This window comes from Talpa occidentalis, unplaced genomic scaffold, assembly GCF_014898055.3.
Source record: "Talpa occidentalis isolate TD23 unplaced genomic scaffold, MPIMG_talOcc4v2.1 talOcc4.3, whole genome shotgun sequence".
NCBI lineage: Eukaryota > Metazoa > Chordata > Mammalia > Eulipotyphla > Talpidae > Talpa > Talpa occidentalis.
The window spans coordinates 15440456-15456023 of NW_023603184.1; positions in this window are offsets into that span (position 1 = coordinate 15440456).

Genomic DNA, 15568 nt, shown 5'->3' on the forward strand with positions numbered 1-15568 from the left:
GGCCAGCGCCCTCCCTGTGCCAGAGCCGAGCAGCGCGCCCCGGGCGCCGGCGGGGAAGCGGGGCTGCCCGTCTCACGAGCCCATTGGCCGCCGGGCCGCGGGGGGAGGCCAGGGCCGCGGAGCCACGTCGTCCGCCCGGGTGGTGGGCGCGGGCCTCGGGTTTCCCTCGGCCCCTCCCCGCGATCTCGTCGCGAGGGGCGGGCCCAGGCGAACCCGACTGGGGACTGGAGGGCTAGGCGGCGGAAGACCGGGAAGAAGTTCTTTGTCAAGCAACAGATGTGCAGGATGAAATTCCCTCTTTTCTTCGGGAGAGCTGCGAGGAGGGCTGGACTCTCCACCGGACCGCGCCCCAAGACTTGGGGGCTTCCACCAGGCGATCAACCCCACCCACCCTAACTTGGAGGACGGTTGCAAACACGAGAGACTGGAAGTGTTGTAGAGCAACCCCCATACAAAACGGGGTGCCTGACTGTGGGTCCTCACCCGCGCGCTTAAAAGGACTTATCAATGCTCTACTGCAGGCACATGTGAAAGGTTAATAAAAGGTTTATTTACAAGGGAAGGGGAAATGAGGAAATGTACAGCTCAGGGAGAAAAGTGGGAGACAAAGTTTTAAATGAGTCCTACCCGATCTGCCGATCAGGAATCCCAAATGGCACTCTGAGAGCTGGCTGCAAGCCAGGAGCCGTGAAGCCAGGAGACAGCGAGCCCCCCAAGGCCCACGTGTTTGGTTTTTATACCCAACCTGGCTGCTTAATTCCACCCTCAGGTCCCAGCCACCTTCCCTTTGGTGGTGATGGGATTTGTCTTTCCCAATGTCTTGATGGCTTTAGTCTGGACTGGGGGTGGGGTCCACAAAGCCTGTATGGGATTAGCTCAGGACATCATTTCTCCCTAACAGAAGGAGGCTAAGGTAGAAGTCCCTGGAAACGAGGGTGCAAACTCAAATGTAGCAGAGGGGCATGGAGGCAACTGCACTTAGACCCAGGACCCCAAGCTGACGGTCCTCTTTTCCAGAAGAAATCAGGGTTTTAGATATGTATGTTTTCATTTCCAAGTGATGGCAACTCAAAAGCGCTACAGGATTCAATTAAATCTTTGTGCACTGGATCCAGAGTAGTGCTACCAATACAGAGATGCTCTATAATGTTCTACAACAATGGAAATGTTCTTTATCCGGGCTACCCAAAAGGCAGTGCTTACTGAGCACAAGACATAGATAAGGTGACTGAGGCTCCGAACATTTAAATTTAAATCGCCACGTGTGGCTACTGGCTATCAAATTGGGCAGTGCAGAGCCAGAGCAACTGATTCTTTTTTATGTCAGAACCTTTTAAGGCTCATTGAAGCCCACAGACCCTCTGCCAGAAAAGTGCGGTTACTGGCATGTTTGGTTCAAGTACCAGAAGTTTAATGGATTAAAAGTTTAATGGAAGCCCCGTTTGTGAGCCCCAGGTCAAGAATTCCTAGAAAACTTGGACTGGGGTTGAGAGGAGCCCAACCCCCACAATTGTACTCCCAAAGGTTATTTGTTTTTTTGTTGTTGTTGTTGTTTTAGCTATCCCTGTTTCCCCCACCCTAGATAGTCTAGATAAGGTCACAGGGCTGTGCTTCTGGCCCTTGCAGTAAGGACATCAGGAGTGTTCGACATCACTATAAAAGCAAGTATGCAAATCTTATGAAGACTGGTTTCAGTCTAGTAAAATCACCCTGGCCATACGTTGGACTGGGTGCTGAGGTACAGTGGGGAATGAGATGGTCATGATCTCTGCAGAGCTACAGTATATGTGAACAGATATTCATTCATTCATTCATACCATCCATCCGTCTGCCCATCTGTCAGGGCTATGGTAGATACTGGCTTACTGAGCATTCACAGATTGCTTATCAGTGTGATCAGTGCTTAGGAGGGAGCTTCAATATCATGGGCCAGGGGCCCCTACTTAGGGGCCAACCAGGGAAGTACTCCTTCAGAAAAGGACATCTAAATTGAGACTGAATGTGAGTAGCACAAGCCAGGCAGTGTGGGTGTTGGTATGTGAGAAGAAGATCAAGTCCTGTGTCAGCTGGCAGAGAGAATTTAAGGTAACATCCTTGTGACCTGAATATCCCCACCAGTTGGCAGAGACTAGGGGTGCAGTCTGTGGTCCTCCACCTAAGCTGACTTTTCATGGCACAGGAAGTGTTGCACTTGATGCCAGTCATGTCCCCACTGCCAGTCTAAACTTGAATTCCTGTTATAGGACAGAGAGAGGGGCAGCCCAAACCCCTCAAACCTGCCTATTCTAAATGGGTTCTGCCATCCGCCGCATCAACACAAAACATATGAGACTTTAATGGGAAGGAACTTTAATAAAACTAGGAAACAATACAGGTAAGGCAAATAATCTAGTTTCTAAATCAAGCACCCAAAGTTACCCGTCCCCTCGTGGGTAAAAGTCCATCCATATGGGAATGGTGTAGAGCAAGGCCCCAAAGCCTGCCACAAGTCTAAAGCATCTTCCAGTGGGGACCCACAGAAAAGGGTCACAAACAACCGGACAAGCCAGGAAGGAAAAGAGCAAAATCAACATCAAGATAAAAGCTGCCATTGTCACCTCCCCACAGGTCTCACCCACATCTGTGTCACCCAGTCCACAACCCAAAGACAAGCGCAGTTTCTTCACGTGTCTCTAGGCTCCATGCGCCTCCTCCAGGTCTCCTGGCTCCATCCTGCTTCCTTCCTTCCTCAGTCTCTTCTTGCAGCTTCTTCTCTTCCTGCTCAGCTCCACCCTTCCTTGGGTGGGGCAGGGAACCTCCCCCTTTCCTGAGGACCACCCTGTTACATTCCTAGTGGCAGGGAAGTATTACTTAGGGCGTGTAATCGCTCCCTGTTAAAAAGCAAAGGCCTTGAGGGAAGTTGCTTAGTACCTTCTGTGCTCATCAGGCAAGCAGGATATAAATTGTTGAACGAGGGGAGAGAAGAAGGAATGGGAGACAGAATATTCTAAGACTAGAAAAAGAGGAGGAGGAATAGGAATAGGAAGGCAATGGGAAAGGGGTGGAGATTGGAGACAGTTGGCTGGTTCACAATTTGGGCAGGCCTCGGCCCCTGGGATTGATCACGGCTCTTGGGACAGCGCATTGTCATTGGCTTCCTGCCACACACTGGCAGTTTTTAACAGTTAGATTGTTCCAGAGGTACATTGGCTCCATTGGGAATTATCAGAGAATTCTAGCTTTCTTGTGTGAATCCAGAAGAACTATCTTTTCTGCTGGGCTGGCATATACTTGCTTCCTTTATCTTTTCATTTCTCCACCATCCTATGAGAGAGAAACAAATCCTCTAAACCAAAGGATTAGGAACAGTAGTGATATTAGTCAGGGTATTTCATTGTGCAGTTGTTTTCTTTTGCTTTTAAAATGGCTTTTTATTTCTCCCCTGGGCCTCTGTGCCTAAGTATGTTGTCATCTCACAGGTTAATCTCCATGCTTTGTCTCTTTTTAAAATCTCCATTCTTGATAAGGCAAAGGAGTGACTTTTATAACAGAGGGTGGAACCAGTGGAGAGGAAAGCAAGTTTCAAGTCGGTGAGTGGGTCAGCTGGGGTATACTGATGTGCTAGATGTGACATAACTACCACAAACATCCAAGCAGAAGTTACTAAAACAGTAAGAAAACTTACAAAATTTTAGATTAGATCCATTTCAGATTGGTTAGCTCAAGTGGCTTGATGTCATCATCAAGGAAGAAGATTTTCTGTTATTTTGTTGTTGTTTTGTGTTTTTTTTTAAAATAAATTTTATTTTTATATTCCCCATACAATTGCAACCCCCCCATTCTGATCCCAATCCCTCCCCTCCCGCCCCCACCCCCCCCAAAAGTGTCCCTGGTTCATAGTTTTTTGTTGATTCTGATTTTCACTTTCTTATAGTTATTCATTTTCCTGGTCCCTTATTTAAGTTTTCTAGATTCCTGCTATGAGTGAGACCATCCGGTATTTTTCTTTTTCTTTTTGGCTTATTTCGCTGAGCATGATCCCTTCCAGCGCCATCCATGTTGCTGCAAATTGCATGTGTTTATCTTTTTTGAATGCTGAGTAATATTCCATGGTGTATATGTACCACATCTTTTTGATCCAGTCATCTATTTTTGGGCATTTGGGTTGTTTCCAAAGCTTAGCTATTGTAAACAGTGCTGCTATAAACATAGGGGTGCAGGTGTTCTTTGGAATGGATGTTTCTGTGTCCTTTGGGTAAATACCTAGGAGTGGAATTGCTGGATCATATGGAAGCTCCATGTTTAGTAGGTCCAGAAATCTCCACACAGCTCTCCATAGTGGCTGGACCAGTTTGCACTCCCATTGTTTTGTGTTTTGTTTTTTCCTGACCTTCCTCCCTTTATTAGAAATTAGGAGCAACGCTTTTAGTGTATTTCCCTTCATATCTCATTGGTTCAAATCGTGTCACATGCCTATGCTTGAGCCAATGACAGGCAACAGGAATGGAATTTCCACGGATTGATTTAGATGAATGCAGATTCATTTCCTGGAGCTGAAAGGCTCACATCCTCTGCAGCACCAGTATATTGTTCTGTTAGCAAAAGGACAAGCCAAATAGTGTGTCTTCCAGGAAAAGTCATGTTTAACTGCTTTCAAAGCAGTGTTTTAAAGTGAAGTGTTTAAAAGTGCCTCATTTTACCTCTTTCTACTTCTCCAGCATCCAAAATTGAGATTTATGGCCCATGAAGTACCTTTCCCATGAAGTTTTCCCTTATATTTACAATGAGAAATCATTACTTTTTCCTGAACATGCCCAGATCTTTATACTGAAGCATGATACTTTTCATAGTGTTTGTATTAATATCTCAGGTTCTCCTCATTCTGAATTTATGATATGATCCATGCTAAGTTCATAAGTCCAGAAACTAGCACATTTGCCTTCTTGGAGAAGTTGATTCCCATAGGACAGATTTGCCATGAGACTGGGAACTCCATATTTTTGGTTTATCACTATAAACCCAGTACCTAACTAGTGCCTTGATCACAGTACATGCCCAGCAAGTATTTTGAATAAACTAATGGAATAATGATAGCTACTGATTTCTGCTTTTGGACAAGATAGGGGAGGGGCTAGATTTACCCTCCCATTTGAATCAAACAAACAAACAAACAAACAGCAGACAAAAATATATGAAACAACAGTTTTCAAGGCACTGGACACCAGGCAGTGAAGGACATTGGAAAGAAACACTGTGAGTCCCATGATTGCCTCGGCTTGTTGTCAGCCAGAAAATGGAGACTATCAGTAAAGAGATAGAAATTATAGAAAACAACCAAATGGAAAGTGGCAGGTTGAAAGTGTAATAACCAAAAGGAATAATTTACTTATTGAATAAATATCCAACAACGCTATCTTTCAAAAGTGGAAGTTAAATAAAGACACTCCTAGACAAACAATTCTTATATTTAAAGTAGATACTGATGGGTTGAGATGTATAACATAAGTCCTGGTGCAAAGAGTAAGGAAATAACTAAAAAAATATGCTGGGAGGGGCCTCCCCAGAGGCGCAACTGTTGAGTGCTGGGTTGTGAAGCTGCCCTCAGCCTCTGCAGCGCTGGTTCAATCCCCTGCTGCCAGGAGAGGGTCCCACATGGCGCACAGACCTCTCCTGCCGCCCGCTGCTCCCCTCAGCAGTGTACTTCGTCCTTCTGCCTGCTCTGCTCCCCGCTCTGGCTCTGGTGAATTCTCTCACCCTCCCACACTTCTGACTGTACCCGGTGCTTGTATAAATAAATAAATTTTAAAAAATGCTGGGAAAAGAATCATTAAAAATATGAAAATATTGTACTAAAAAACAATCACTGGGCCTCCCCTGTGGTGCAGGCGGTTGAGCGCTAGACTGCGAAGCTGCCCACAGCCTCTGCAGCGCTGGTTCGATCCCAGCCGGTGGGTGAGAATCCCACGTGGCGAAGCAGACCTCTCCTGTCTCACCCGCTGCTCCCCTCAGCAATGTGTTTCAGTCAGTCTGTCGTTCTGTTCCCCCCCCCCTCAGTCTCTGGTGAATCTTCTCACCCTCCTGCGCATCTGGCCTGTACCCGGGTTCTTGTATGCATGAATAAATAAATCTTAAAAAAAAAAAATCACTTCATACAAAGGAAAGCAGTAAAGGAGAACTAAAGAACCCAAAAAAAAGAAAAAAGAGAGAAGGAAGTGTTACCACACATAAGTCTGACTCAAAAGCAGAAGAAATGATAACTGAAAGGATAAATAGATAAGATTTTTAAAAATTATTTAAAAAATTAAAATTTAAAAATTATTTAAAAAAATAATTGCCCAAATAAATTAGTAACAGTGTATTGTAGAGTTTATAGCCTGTATATGAACAATTGTATCAAGACAAGGCAAGAAATGGAAATACATCATTTTAAGGTTCTTATACAAGAAGTGGTGCTATGTTGCTTTATGGTAGATTGTGATATAGTAAAGATTAAGCACTAACGGCCAATTACAACAGGAAAGGAATTAGTGTGAGTTCTTTTACTAAAGTTTCTACATAGTCCTGACCCCTGAGTCCAGGCATGAAACATAGTCATTCATTGTGTTGTCTTGAAACCAGAACTCCAGGGAGTCTGGGGACAATTTTTACCAACTTATCCATACTGTTCATTGAACTCCTGGAGGACTGTGCTGTTATAAAGCAAGAATATGCCCATAGGACCAAGGGAAGTCACTATTTTGGGGTTCTTGGGTTCTGGAGTATACTTTATACATGATAGTATTTATTTATTTATTTTTTTATTAGATAATAAATTTTATTGTTATATTCCCCATACAATTGCAGCCCCCCCATTCTGACCCCAATCCCTCCCCTCCCGCCCCTGCCCCCCTAAAAGTGTCTCTGGTTCATAGTTTTTTGTTGATTTTGATTTTCACTTTCTTATAGTTATTCATTTTCCTGGTCCCTTATTTAAGTTTTCTAGATTCCTGCTATGAGTGAGACCATCCGGTATTTTTCTTTTTCTTTTTGGCTTATACATGATAGTATTTATGATCCAAGAGATAAACTGAATTTGGCAATGCCCTTACAGAATGAGAGACAATAGGACATCCTTCCGACCTTTCCAGACTCATTGCTGTGAAATAACCTTGCTTATGTTGCATGTTTTTGATGTGTTGTAGATTGCATTTCCCCTGTTGTATGTTTATGAGCATTGTCATTTTGGGTCCTGTCAGTCATCTTTAACTTCTGTTTAACTTCCATTGTTACTGTAAAGAAGTACACTATAAACCTTAAAGCAACACAAAAATATTAAAGCAGAGTTATAGCTAATGAGCTTCAAATGTCATAGAATGAAATCACATAAACTATCCAATTCAATAAAAGACAACAAAGGGAGAGTCCAGGACAAATATGAAACAAACAGCAAGATTAGATTCAAACCTAATCATATTGATGATTATATTCAAAGTAATTATTACAAACATCCCATTTTAAAAGGCAGAGATTGTCAAATTGGGTTAAGAAAAAAGCAATAGTCAGCTATATGCTTCCTACAGGAAGTGTACCTTATATATAAAGATACTGATAGGCTAAAAGTATGAGGATGGAAAAAATGTTCCGTGCTGACAACTAATCAAAAAAGTTACGGTAAATAGGGGCCTCCCCGGTGGCGCAGCGGTTGAGCGCTGGGTTGCGAAGCTGCCCGCAGCCTCTGCAGCACCGGTTCTATCCCCAGCTGCTCCCCGGCCACCAGAGGAAGGTCCCACATGGCGCACTGACCTCTCCTGCTGTGCCCAGCCACCGGAGGAGGGTTCCACATGGCGCACAGACCTCTCCTGCTGTGCCCGCTGCTCCCCTCAGCAGTGTACTTCGGTCCCTCTGCCTGCTCTGCTCCCCGCTCTGGCTCTGGTGAATTCTCTCACCCTCCCACACTTCTGACTGTACCCAGTGCTTGTATAAATAAATAAAAATAAATCTTTAAAAAAAAAAAGTTACGGTAAATATACCAATGTACATTTCAGAGCAAAGATTATCACCAAGGATAAAGATTACAAAATTACAATCACACAGGGATAAATTAATCAAGAGAACAATACTAAATGTTTATGTGCCTAGTAGCAGAGTTCTGAAACATATTAAGCAAAAAGAAATTAAAAAAAAAAATCTCCCTCAATAACTGATGAAACAAATAGGCAGAAAATCAGCGAGATATAGCAGACTAACATGCTTGATTTGATTGACATTTTGGAAAATTCCACCCAACAACAGCAGAATATATATTATTCAAATCCAGAAAATAACCCAAGATAGACCATACTCTGGGCCACAAAATAATTCTCACTGCATTTAAATGGATTTAAGTAATATAAATTATGTTATTGGAGCAAATGAGCTTATTGCTATCACCTGCCAGATTTCATAGTCAAAGCCAAATTAGCCACTCAAAAGGCTAGCCTTGGTCAATCAAATACTAACCTGTCTTAAGTTTAAAACCAGCCCTTGAAGGCTTATCATAGAGCTGAGGCATCCAGGAAGAGAAGGGGAAGGAAGGGGTGCAAAATGGATTATGGTAAAGGATTATGTTGGCGGACTGAAGGTGCTTTGGTGGTGGGAAAACTATGGTGATCACACCAGAGGGGAGAAACCTTATATTGTGAGAAAACAAACAAGGATGTAAAATAATGGTACATCAATAAAAAACAAACAAACAAAAAACTAACCTGTCTTTGGGCTTCCATTTTCAGCACCATCAAGTAGAGAGCTTGAAGGTCGTCCCTACTGACCTTATGAGGAAAAGGCTGAACAAACTGAAAATCGTGACTTTTTTTAACCCCACAAGAAAACTGAGGTTGCAGGGCAAACTGCCACCTGAAATCTGGAGAGACAGGTAAATGCAGAGAATCCCAGCTGAGATCAACTCAATTAGAGCAGACACTGTTTGTAAGGGCAGGACTGGACACAGTGCAGGTTTTCTGATCCAGCAGACTGGGTAAAGGAGGAGTCAGAGTCCTCAGTGGCTTTTCAGGCTTTTATTGGGATTTACCTGGGACACAGCAGGCAGGGGTGCTGGGGGGGCCGGGAGGCTGGCAGGCCTCCCAGCCCCTAGCAAGTCTTCACTCTATCTTGGCTCTCCGACATTCTCTGCTTCTCTCTCTGCTCCTGCTGGCATGCCCGTGACGCTGCCCTTAAAAACCCAGTCTGAGCCCAGGTGAATCCCATCTAGCTATGCCCACACCCTACTCCAGGTGCCCGCCAACAGGCATGCATTCAGGACCGCAGGGTTCCGTCATCTGTCCTAATGGCGGAAGGGCAGAAAAGCCTGACATTTTTTCCTTACCCTACACTGTTGAACCAAACACATGGTAGGAGCATTAAGATGGTAATTTTGATGAATTTCTGGAGGGGGTATGTAGACTACAACAGTGAGACTCCTGGGTGCTGTAATCTTAGGGACAATGGTCTAGACTGTTGTGGGTTTTACCTCCAGGACCTGCTTCAGGTTCTCATGGTAAAGTGCCGAGAAAACAATCACCTTGTGTCTTTCCTGTGGAGGGGGAGAGTAACCATCTTGAAATATACTTAGAGGATTCTTTATAACAAAGGACTAGTCTCGAATGAAAAAGATTTTCCATAATCTTATCTCACCTGGGGAAGGCATTTTTCTGTCTCCACTCCCCTCTAACCTTCTTGTCTCTGCTAAGAAAGAGGAGCAAAGAAACACTTGCAAAGGTAGCAATGAGAAATGCGAACCCATGAAAAGACTATAATACTAGAGAATTCTTCTTTGCTCCATTGTTTACCACCCCATCAACAGGCCTCCAGTATAATAACAGTATATTCCAGATGAAAAGTTTTAAAAATACTGTCTCTATTTAAGAAGGAGCTTGTAGGGAAGCCCAAAGCCAACAGAGGAAACAAAAACAAAGAGACTGGAGGAATTTGCAGCCATTGGCACCTACAGTTATAGCAAACATTAAACACAGTCCAGTTGTTAGCCAGATTAAGGTAAAAACCTCACTTACTTACTTTATCTTCTATTTACTTTAGTTCCTATTGAATGTCTCTTTACTTTAGTTCCTGTTACCCAATTTATCATGTCTGCCTTTCAACAAAAAAAACAAGATACACTAAGAGGCAAGAATAAACACAGCCAGAAGAGGCAAAGCAAACATCAGACCCAGATTGAGATTACTACAGGTTACAAAACGATTAGATAGTATGTTTAAAATAACTATGATTAATATGTTAAAGGCTCTAGTTGAAAAAGTAGACGTAAGAACTGTGGGTAATGTAGGCAGAGAGATGGGAAACTTACAGAATAATAAAAAGGAAATGTGAGACTTATTAAAACAATAAAGCACTGGGCAATTCCTATAAGACTTGGTACACAGGATCAGAGGAGAAAGTGTGCTTTGAGTGGGCAGTTTATTCCCAAAAGGAAGGGTCTGGGCTACTGCAGCAGTATTCTGGGGGGTTAGGGGGGTCGCAGACAGGGAGATACCACGGGTGTTACATAATAGCTGCTCCTCCAAATAGCAGAAAAACAGATTAGAAGTGAAGAAGTTTCCCCCAACATTGTGTTTGAAAGCACTTGCTGACTACAGCCTGAAGGGTGCACGGAAAAGTAGGAAGATGAGTTAGGAGACTACTGCCAATGGAACAAAGATTACAACACAGACATCTACAGTCAGTTTATTCTTATCCCTGATACTATGGACTGAACCATGTCCCCCAGAACTCTGAGTCCATGTATTGATGCTATATCCCCCCAGAGTGACTATATTTGGAGATAGGGTTTTTAAGAGGTAATTAAAGTTAAATGAGAACATAGGGTAGGGGTCTAATCCCATGGGATGTGTAAAAAGATCTCCCTACACATGCATGCTTGCATCAGGGAAAGATCATGTAAGGATATAAGAAGAAGGTGACTATATGTTAGCTAAGAAGAAAGCCCTCTCTAAAAACCAACCTAGTGGGCACTCTGATCTTGACCTTCAAGCCTCCAGATTTTGAGAAAACAAAGTTCTGTTGATTGAGCCATGTAGCCTGGTATTTTGTTATGGCAGCCCAAGTAGACCAATATACCTGCTAATGAAGTTTCATGATTGTGCATGGTTCTGTGAAGATGAATAAAAGGATACCAGTCAGAAAGGGAAAGACCTAGAAATCCAAGAAAGTGCTGGTAACTGATAAGCAAAATTCTAGGTCAATAGAAACCTTAGAAAATTAGATGAAAGAAAGGAACTCTTTGAAAAATTGACTTAAGGATTAAATTCATCTTTCAGAAGATACATGGATTACCTGGAGTGTCTCATAGACTCCACACGATTTCTTGTAGTAAGACTTGATGACTGATGACCTTGGGGAAACCAAATGCGTTGAGATTGAGAACTTTGAAGGGAGAATGGACTTGGTGGTAACAGAAGCAACAAGGGGAGTGTGGAGACCTCTGCAGGGGGAGAAGAAAGGACAGCTGATGGACCTCACATGTTAAGAGTCAGTGTGTCTGTGGAGTATGCGGGTGTGGGGGGGCAGAGGTTTGCAGGCATGAAAAAGATTGAAAGGTTAAAAGAAAAGTGTTACATATAGAGCTCCCTGAGGGGGAGGCACCATTTCTCTGCCCCCGCTTATATGCAGCCACCTTGGGTTACAAGTCTCAGTGAGTGGGGCCTCCCTGGTGATGCTGGGGGAAAGTCTGAGCACTATTAGGCTATTTCCAGCCACTGTGACATGAGTTCAATCCCCCACCAGGGAGCTAACTCACATGGCGCAGCAGACTTTTCCTGTCTCGCCCGCTGCTCCCCTCAGCAGTGTATTTCAGTGGATCCACCTGTGCTGCTCCCCACTCTGTCTCTGGTGAATCTTCTCACCCTACCCCCAGCCTATACCCCAGTTCTTGTATGCATAAATAAATAAATCTTAAAAAAAAAAAAAAAAGCAAGTCTCAGTATGTGAACTAGAATCCCGAGCCAGGGAACTACTGGGTGGAGCTGAGTGACCAGGTGGGTCTATATAATATAGAAGGCAGGGGAGCCTGTACTCTTGCTTTTCTGATTTCAGCTTGCACCAGAGACTTGGAAGAGACACATGGAGGAGAGACACAGAGGGGGCTGTCCTTGGCAGAGACAATGGCAGCCACTATCTTGATTTGTACTATGCTTTTTCACTTTGCCTTCTGCCCCAGCTCTCTGGGACCTGCCTAGTTCCTTTCTTATGTCCCTTGCCTTACAGTACCTTAGGTTTGTGGCAAACATTTGGGCCTCAGTGGCACCACTGCAGTACAAACCTGTTTGGCTGAGCATTTTGAGTATTTGCCACTAGGGATGGGTAATTTTGGGGATTTTATTGGGAAACTAATATCCTTTGTTTGCTTCCTCCCTCTATTCACACTAATTCTATTAAAGACCTTTCAGGATAAGAGTCTGCTTCCTTTGCCTTTTTTTATTTTAGGAATTTTTTAAAATATTTATTTATTTATGCATACAAGATCTGGGGCACAGGCCAGAGGTGTGAGGGATGAGAGGATTCACCAGAGACAGAGTGGGGAACAGAACAGGCAGACTGACTTAAATACACTGCTGAGGGGAGAAGTGGGTGAGACAGGAGAGGTTTGCTGTGCCGTGTGGGCAGCTCCCTGGCTGGGGATTGAACTCGTGCTGCAGTGGCTGCAGACAGCTTCATTAGCTGTGTCTTAACCCCTTTCACCACTAGGGAGGCCCTGCTTCCTTTGCCTTTGTGCAGCAGATGGCTGGATCTCTTTTAGAGGGTATACCCCTGAGCATTTTGGGGCTCCTGGGTACTCCTCAATCATGTGCTAATAAAAGAAGATAAAGAGGAATGAAAAAGAGAAATCCAGTGTTTCAGGGACAGCAAGGTGGGGTAGTCCTATCTGACTGCTGTAGAACCTATCACCCTGATATGTAATTTTCACCAGCTCTTTCAGAAGGGTTTTAGAAACAGCAGCGACAGTGATGGGGGGAAAATGGACATAGGATTTACTGAATTGAGGCAAGAAGAGTACAGTGGCATAAGCACAGTTGCTATGAACCAGGATTTTTTTTTAAAGATTTATTTTTATTTATTTATACAAGCACTGGGCACAGTCAGAAGCGTGGGAGGGTGAGAGAATTCACCAGAGCCAGAGCGGGGAGCAGAACAGGCAGACTGACGAAGTACACTGCTGAGGGGAGCAGCGGGCGGCAGGAGAGGTCTGCGTGCCATGCAGGACCCTCTGGTGGCCGGGATGCAGCAGGGGATCGAACCGGCGCCGCTGCGGAGGCTGCGGGCATCTTCTCAACTCAGCGCTCAACCCCTGCGCCACCAGGGAGGCCCAAACCAGGATTTATTTTGAGTAAAGGCCCAACTGCCAAATGTTAGGGAAGGAAGGAAAGAGCAAGTAAGGATGGGGGAGTGAGAAAAGGGAAAGGAAGGAAAAGAAGGAGGGAGAGAGAAGGAAACAAAGAAAAGTCCTTTAGGCCTTTGGAAGGATGAGTATTAGGTATCCTTGGTCTGCCCTGGGGTATTGCATTTCTTAGTCTGAATGAATGAAATTTGATACCCCCTTGCAGGAAGTTAGAAAAAGTTCTCATTTGTTTGCCTAAGGGCTATAACTAAACCCTGTAGCCAGAAGTTATTGGGGGTGCTCCACTCTGTTCCCAGTTTCCTCAAGCTTTCTCTGGGCTGGGGATTCTTTGGTTCTAATGGTCGGCTGGAAAGATGGGGTTCTTTTCAACTCTGGGACTTGTGAAGCCACCTCCCCCCTACGGGGTTTCTCTTTTCGGGTTTGCTGGTGGGAATGGACAGAACACTACTGATGACCACCTTCTTGAAAATCATTCAGGGTTGTTACTGATAAGCCAAAAGACAGTTTAACAGAATGTTGTACTCCATGGTAAGGACTTTTTAACTTCCTTTTGAAATATTACATCAATGACACATTCTTATAGAATAACTATAGAGTAAACACAAAATGAGAATCACCCAAAACTTACCACCCAGGGATAACCATATCAGTATCTTGTATATCATACAAGATTTGTATATCATGCAAATGCAGACATGTATGTTATATGAAAATAGTGTCATATCCATCCATTGCTTTGCAACCTGTTCCCCTTCTACCATTTGTCAGGCTATTGTGAACATTTCAGGCCAGTATTCTACACAACATTGTCAATGGCTGGCAACCCCAAACTCTCAGAGGTGGAAGAATAAACATTTGTTTAGTTTACAAGTTTACAAGGGTGCAGCTGATCGGGGCTCTGGGTTTGCAGTTCAGCTGCTATGGACTCAGCTTCGCTGCTCTTGAGCTCCCTCATATGCCTATACAATCAGCTGCCAGCTGCCACTTGGCTGAAAAGTCCTCCCCATTTAAATGTGCTCATTTGTCTAGCACTGGCTAACTACTGGTTCTTCTAGGAAGACTCCAGTTGGCCAGTGGGGGCAAGTTCATTCATTCAAGGTGAGTTATGCTCCCAGAGGCTAGTGTGGGCATGTTCTTACGACTATTCAGAGGAGCACGGACTAAGCAGAAATGTGCAAGCACTTTTGCAAGTCTCTACTGGTGTGATATTTGCTCACATCCTGTGGTAGGCCAACATAAGCCATGAGGCCAAGTGCACAGAATGGAGACTGAGCACAATTTTGGGGGCAAATGTGGATACAGGGAGAGGTGGAGAATGTGGGACATTTTTTTTTTTACAGTAAATTCTGGCACCAATATCTGTGAGTGTTGTCTGATTATTGTGTGGAACAAATCCCAAGAGTTAGCATTGTTAGGTGAAAGTTACATACTTTTCTGAAGACTGAAGGAAACCACCACATTTTCCCCTGGAAAGATGAACTGTTGTACATTCCCATTAGCAGTAAATGAAAGAGCATATTTCTTTATGAACATGATTCTAGAAATAATATGCAAACTGGGGATACTCTAGGAGGACATGTTTAAGTGACATGATGCACCCCAAAGTTTCATACACAAGAGAAAATAGACATAAGAAGAGAAAATAAGGTTAGACATAACAAGAGAAAATAGACATAAGCAAGAGAAAATAAAGTTAACCTGGAAGTCTCAGGAGAGGTACCCCAATGTGGCTTTTGGAAATGTGTCATTTTCATTGCCCTAAGGCATATTGGAAAAACTCTGGGACAATTTTTAGTGACAGAGAAGGTGACTATATATTTTGGTTTGTGTGGAAATATCTTGGCTTACCCTGATGTTCCAGGTTTCCTGCCCCACCCAAAGGAGGGTAGAGCTGAGCAGGGAGAGAAGAAGCTGCAGAGGAGACCGAGGGAAGGAAGCAGGGTAGAGAGCCAGAAGGAGACCTGGAGGAGGCACATGGAGGCGAGAGACACATGAAGAAACTGAGCTTGCCTTTTGGTCGTGGACTGGGTGACACAGATGTGGGTGAGAGACCCGTGGGGAGGTGACAGTGGTGGTTTTTGTCTTGATTTTGATTTTGCTCTTTTTCTTCCAGACTTGTCTGGTTGTTTCTTATCCTTTTCTGTGAGTTCCCACTGGAAGATGCTTTTGACTTGTGGCAGGCTTTGGGGACTTGCTCTGGGCCAATCCTGCTTGGGTGGACTT